This window comes from Herpailurus yagouaroundi, unplaced genomic scaffold (genome assembly GCF_014898765.1).
Source record: "Herpailurus yagouaroundi ecotype Mexico unplaced genomic scaffold, PumYag 141, whole genome shotgun sequence".
Taxonomy (NCBI): domain Eukaryota; kingdom Metazoa; phylum Chordata; class Mammalia; order Carnivora; family Felidae; genus Herpailurus; species Herpailurus yagouaroundi.
This window is the reverse complement of record NW_024412396.1, coordinates 29,969,256-29,976,795: the sequence shown is the minus strand read 5'-3', so window position 1 is coordinate 29,976,795 and position 7,540 is coordinate 29,969,256.

Here is a 7,540-nt window from a genome sequence, read left to right as displayed (position 1 = left end):
TGACCTGGCTGAAGTCGGACGCTCAACCGACTGCGCCACCCAGGCGCCCCATAAATGCTTATTTATTCTTAAGAGACAGACAGAGCACGAGCAGGGTAGGGGCAGAGAGAGAGAGAGAGAGAGAGAGAGAGAGAGAGAGAGAGACACCGAATCTGAAGCAGGCTCCAGGCTCTGAGCTGTCAGCACAGAACCCAATGCAGGGTTCAGACTCAAACCATGAGAACATGACCTGAGTTGGACGCTCAACCGACTGCGCCACCCAGGCGCCCCTCATAGTAGCTTTATACATAATAGTCAGAAACTGGAAATAGCCCAAGTGTGTATCTATCAGACAATGGATTTACGTAAAACCAATTGTTACGTATCACTGGAGTATTAGTAACATAAAAAGAAAGAGCTTCCAATTCATATAAAATGAATGAATCTCAAAAACAACATACTGAGTGAATGAAGTCCTACATAAAAGTATATACTGCCCCATCAATATAAAGCCCCACAACATGCAAGACTAGTTGGGAAAAAAAAATCAGAACAATCATTGCCTTTGCAAGGAAAGGAAAGAGGGATTTCCTGAGAAGGGACATTCCAGGGTAATGGTAATGTTGTAAGTAGATAGAGGTTTAAGTTGCTCAAGAATATGTTCTTAGTAGACCTCATAAGACACTTAAGATTTGTGCATTTCATGGTCACAGGATAATGCATACCAGGACACCCCTGGTTAGCACTCACTACATCTCCAGTCCTTACAGCAAGGTAACACAGGTGCAAAGCACCCCCCAGAACACTCCAGGCCTACACCACTTCCATTTCAGATGGTTTGCTAAGGCACAGCTGACTCAGAGTGCTCTAGCATCTCTGAGCTAATGCCTGCTCCAGATCCAGCATACTGCAAAGGGCACCCCCTTTGCAGAGCACCCCAGGAAACCCCAGCCCATGCCTGCGTTGATTCCAGCTACCCCGCCAGAACACCCACTTCTCCAAACACCTAGAACACCTCCACTCCTCCAGCATCGGCTCCAGTTACCCAGCCAGGGCCCCCCTGCACTGAGAACCCTAGGACACCCTAGCTTGCTCTCAAATCAGCTTCAGCTGTCCTGCCAGGGCACATTTGGCATGGAGAGCTCAGGGACCAGGCCCATACCCACTTTAACTTAAGCTGTGCTGCCAGCACGCACCCTGTATGGAGTGTCCCAGGACCCACCCCCTCCCTAGCCTGTATCTTACCTCGGCTCCAACCACCCTTCCGGAGCACCCTCTGTACTGAGGATCCTGGAACACCTCAGTTTATACCTATTTCAACTCCAACTATCCTGCCAAAGTTCTTTCTGTGTGTAGAGCCCTGGGTTCTCCCAGCTTACATCCACTTTAGCTTCAGCTATCCTGCCAGGGCTCCCTCAGCACAGAAGGCCCAGGGACTTCCCAGGCCACACTGTACCTTAGCTTCAGCCACCCTGCCAGGGCACCCTATGGGCAAAGAGCCCTGGAACACCCTGGCTTGCACCCATTTTGGCCTTAAATATCTTGCCAGGGCACACACTGCATGAAGAGCCCAGGAACAACACTGATCTGTGCCCACATAAGCTTTAGCTGTCCTTCCAGAGAGCCCACTGCATGGAGAGACCCAGGACACCAGCCTACACCAGTCATAGCTCCAGCCAGCCAGCAACACATCACCTACATGGGGGGTGATCATACACAAAACTATTCCTTCAGGCTTACGAGAAGTAGCTGTTCTGCCTAATCCCCAAAACAAATACAGAAACTAATGCAAAACGGGGAGACAGAGGAATATTCTCCAAAAGAAAGAGCAGGACAAAACCTTAGCAGGAAAAAATGACTTGGAGATAAGCAATATGTTTGATAAAGAATTTTAAATGATGATCATAAAGATACTCAGCAGGCTAGAGAGAAGAGTGGAAGAACCTAATGAAACCTTCAATGAAGAGATAGAAAGAACAAAAAAGAACCAATTAGAGTTGAAGAATACAATAACTAAACACACACACACACACACACACACACACACACACACGAGGAAATCAACAGTAGATTAGCATGTGCAGAACATATCAGTGAGCTGGAAGACAGGATAATGGAAAACACTCATGCTGAAGAACAAAAGAGAAAAGATTTATTGAAATGAGGATAGCTTAAGGGATCTCTCTTGGACAACACCAAGCAAACAAATATTTGCATTATACGGATCCCAGACGAGAAAGAAGAGAGAGAGAAAGGGGCAGAAAACTTATTTGAAGCAATAATAACTGAAAACTTCCCTAATCTGGGGAGGGAAAACAACATCCAAGTTCAAGAAGCACAGAGAGTTCTGAACAAGATTAACCCTAGGAGATCCACACCATGATACATAATAATTAAAATGTCAAAGATTAAAGATATAGAGAGAATTTAAAGAGCAGCAAGAGAGAAGCAAAAAGTTGCCTATAAGGGAAACACTATAAGGCTATAAGCTGATTTTTCAGCAGAAACTTTGCTGGCCAGAAGGGAGTGGCATGATATACTCAAAGTGCTAAAACCAAAACAAGAACAATAACAATAACAACAACTACTACAGCAACAAAAAACCTACAACCAAGAATACTCTACCCAGCAAGGCTATCATTGAAATTTGAAAGAGAGAGAGAGAGTTTCCCAGACAACAAAATTAAGGAGTTGGGGCATCTGGGTGGCTCAGTCAGTTGAGCATCCGATTTTGGCTCAGGTCATGATCTCATGGTTCATGAGTTCAAGCTCTGCATTGGGCGCTGTGCTGACAGCCTGGAGCCCGGAGCTTGCTTCAGATTCTGTGTCTCCCTCTCACTCTGCTTTTCTCTGACTCATGCTCTGTCTCTCTCTCTCAAAAAAATAAATAATCATTAAAAAAATTTTTTTTGAAGTTAAGGTTTTTGAAGTTTAAGTTACCACTAAACCAGACTTGCAAGAAATGTTCAAAGGACTTCTTTAAGTGGAAAATAAATAGCCATTATTAGATGTAATAAAATGGCAGCATATACATAAAATGTGAAGGAGAGAGTTAAAAAAACATATTATGGTTTTTTAGAATGTGTATCAACCTAAATGACCATAAAATTAATATATGCTGCTGTTTACTTAAGATGTCATATATGAATCTCATGATAACCACAAACCCCAAACCTATATTAGATACACACACAGAAAAGGGGAAAAAACAAACATAAAACTACAGAAATGTATTAATCTCAAAGAAAGAGAGCAAGAGAAGAAGAGAAGAGAAAAGCTACAAAAGCAACCAGAAAACAAATAACAAAATGGCAATAAGCACATACCTACCAATAATTACGTTAAATGTAAATGGCCTAAATGCTCCAATCAAAAGACATAGAGTGGTGGAATGGATTAAAAAAAAAAAAAGATACATTTATATGCTGCCTACACAAAACTCACCTCAAAACTAAAGACATATGCATACTGAAAGTGAAAGAATGGAAAAACATTTACCATGCCAATGGAGACCAAAAAATCTGGGGTAGCAATACTTATATCAGGCAAAATAGACTTTAAAACAAAGACTGTAACAAGACAAAGAAAGGCATTACATGATGATAAAGGAATCAAGAGAATATAATAATTGTAAACATCTACCCATCCAATATTGCAGCACTAAATACCTAGATCGTATTAACAGACATACAGAGAGAAAATCATGGTAATATATTGGTAGTAGGGGACTTCAATACCCCCCTTACATTAAAGGATAGATCACCCAGGCAGAAAATCAATAAGGAAACAGTGTCTTTGAATGACACATTGGACCAGATGGACATAACAGGTATATATAGCACATTCCATCCAAAAACAAAAGAATATGTATTCTTCTTAAGTGCACATGGAACTTTCTCCAGAATATACCACATGTTAGGCCACAAAACAGGCCTCAATCACTTTAAGAAGATTGAAACTATAGCATGCATCTTTGCAGATCACAATGGCATGAAACTAGAAATCAATCACAAGAAAAAGTGAAAAAACACAAACACGTCTAGGCTAAATGCCATGATACAAAACAACTAATGGCTCAATGAAGCAATCAAATAAGAAATCAAAAAATACATGGAGACAACAAAATCTTTGGGACACAGAGAAAACCATTCTAAGAGGGAATGATATAGTGATATAGGCCTGCCTCAAGAAATAAGGAAAAGTACAAATAAACAATTTACCTTTACACCTAAAGGAACTAGAAAAAGAACAAACATAGCCTGAAGTGAGTAGAAGTAAGGAAATAATAAAGATCAGAGCACAGATAAATGACATAGAGACTAAAAAAGCAAAATAAATAAACAAAGAAAAAATAAAGAACCAAGAGCTGGTTCTTTGAAAAGATAAAATTGGTAAACCTTTATCTGGACTCTCAAAAAAAGAGAAATAACTGAAATGAATAAATTCAGAAATGAAGTAGGATAAGTAACAACTGATACCACAGAAATACAAAAGATTTTAAGAGAATACTATGAAAAATTATATGCTGCAAATTGGAAGAAATGAACAGATTCCTAGAAACATATAATCTCCCAAAACTGAATTAGGATGAAATAGAAAATCTGAACAGACCAATTGCTACAAATGAAATTGAATCAGTAATCAAAGAACTACCAAAAAATAAAAGTGCAGGACCAGATGGATTACAGGTGAATTCTACTAAGCATTTCAAATGGAGTTAATACTATTCTTCTCAAACTATTCAAAAAAATACAAGAGGAAGGAAAACTTCCAAACACATTTCATCAGGCCAGCATTACCCTAATACCAAAACTGGATAAAGACACCACAAAAGCAAGGAAGGAAGGAAGGAAGGAAGGAAGGAAGGAAGGAAGGAAGGGAGGGAGGAAAGAAAGAAAGAAAGAAAGAAAGAAAGAAAGAAAGAAAGAAAGAAAAAGAAAATTACAGGCCCATATCCGTGATGAACACAGATGCAAATATCCTCAACAAAATATTAGCAAACCACATTTAACAACACATTGAAAGGATTATCCTCATCACTTGGGATTTATTCCAGGGACGCAAGGATGATTCAATATTTGTGGATCAATCAATGTGATACACTAAATTTACAAAAAAATGATAAAAATCATATGATTATCTCACTAGATACAGAAAAAGAATTTGACAAAATTCAATATCCACTTATGATAAAAACTCTCAATAAAGTGGGCCACTTATGAAAAGCCCGCAACTAACATCACACTCAATGGTTAAAAACTGAGAGCTTTTCCTCTAAGATCAGGAATAGGACAAGGATGTCCACTCCTCCCATTTTTATTCAACACAGTACTGGAAGTCCTAGCCATAGCAATCAGACAAGAAAAAAAAGAGGTTTCATATCAGTAAAGAAGAACTTAAACTGTTTATTTGCAGATGACATACTATATACGGATATCCTAAAGACTCCACCAAAAAACTATTAGAACTGATTGATGAATTCAATAAAGTTGCAGGATACAAAATTAATATGCAAAATTCTATTGCATTTTTATACATAATAATGAAATAGGAGAGAGAGAAATTAAGGAAACAATCCTGTGTACAATTGCACCAAAAATAATAAAATACCAAGAAAAAAAAAACAAGGAAGTGAAAGACCTATACTCAAAAACTATAAAACATTGATGAAAGAATTGAAGAAGACACAAATGGGAAGATATTCCATACCCATGAATTGGAAGAACAAAAATTGTTCAAATGTCCATACTACCCAAAACAATCTACAAACTTAATGCAATCTCCATCAAAATGCCAATAGCATTTTTCACAAAAACAGAACAAATAATACTAAAATTTGGGTGGAACCACAAATACTCCAAAGAGCCAAAGTTATCCTGAGAAAGAAAAACAAAGTTAGAGGTATCACAATCCCAAATATCAAGGTATACTACAAAGCTATAGTAATCAAAACAGTATGATATTGGCACAAAAATAGATACATAGATCATGGAACAGAATCAATAACACAAAAATAAACCCACACTTATACAGTCAGTTAATCTATGACAAAAGAGGCAAGAATACACAACGAAGAAAAGACAGTCTCTTCAATGAATGGTGCTAGGAAAACTGGATAGCTACATGCAAAAGAATGAAACTGGACCACAATCTTACAGCATACACAAAAATAAACTCAAAACAAACTAAATACCTAAGTGTGAGACCTGAAACCATAAAAATCCTAGAAGAGAACACAGGCAGTTATTTATCTGACATCAGCCATAACATTTTTCTAGATATTTCTCCTAAGGCAGGGGAAACAAAAGCAAAAATAAACTATTAGAACTACATCAAAATAAAGTTTTGTACATTGAAGAAAACCATCAACAAATCCTAAAATTTGTATGGAACCAGAAAAGACCCCAAATAGCCAAAGCAATCTTGAAAAAGAAAACCAAAGCAGGAGGCATCACAATCTCAGACTTCAAGCTATACTACAAAGCTGTAATCATCAAGACAGTATGGTACTGGCACAAAAACAGACACTCAGATCAATGGAACAGAATAGAGAACCCAGAAGTGGACCCACAAACGTATGGCCAACTAATCTTTGACAAAGCAGGAAAGAATATCCAATGGAATAAAGACAGTCTCTTCAGCAAGTGGTGCTGGGAAAACTGGACAGCGACATGCAGAAGAATGAACCTGGACCACTTTCTTACACCATACACAAAAATAAACTCAAAATGGATGAAAGACCTCAATGTAAGACAGGAAGCCATCAAAATCCTTGAGGAGAAAGCAGGCAAAAACCTCTTTGATCTTGGCCACAGCAACTTCTTATTCAACACATCTCCAGAGGCAAGGGAAACAAAAGCAAAAATGAACTATTGGGACCTCATCAAAATAAAAAGCTTTTCTGCTTTTTATTAAAAGCGAAGGAAACAATCAGCAAAACTAAAAGGCAACCTACAGAATGGGAGAAGATATTTGCAAACGACATATCAGATAAAGGGTTAGTATCCAAAATCTATAAAGAACTTATTAAACTCAACACCCAGAAAACAAATAATCCAGTGAAGAAATGGGCAAAAGACATGAATAGACACTTCTCCAAAGAAGACATCCAGATGGCTAACCAACACGTGAAAAAATGCTCAACATCACTCATCATGGGAAATACAAATCAAAACCACAATGAGATACTACCTCACACCTGTCAGAATGGCTGACATTAACAACTCAGGCAACAACAGATATTGGCGAGGATGTGGAGAAAGAGGATCTCTTTTGCATTGTTGGTGGGAATGCAAGCTGGTGTAGCCACTCTGGAAAACAGTATGGAGGTTACTCAAAAAACAAAAAGTAGAACTACCCTATGACCCATCAATTGCACTACTAGGCATTTATCTATAGGATACAGGTGTGCTGTTTCAAAGGGACACATGCACCCCCATGTTTATAGCAGCACTACCAACAATAGCCAAAGTATGGAAAAAGCCCAAATGTCCATCGATGGATGAATGGATAAAAAAGATGTGGTATATATATATATATATATATATATATATATATATAT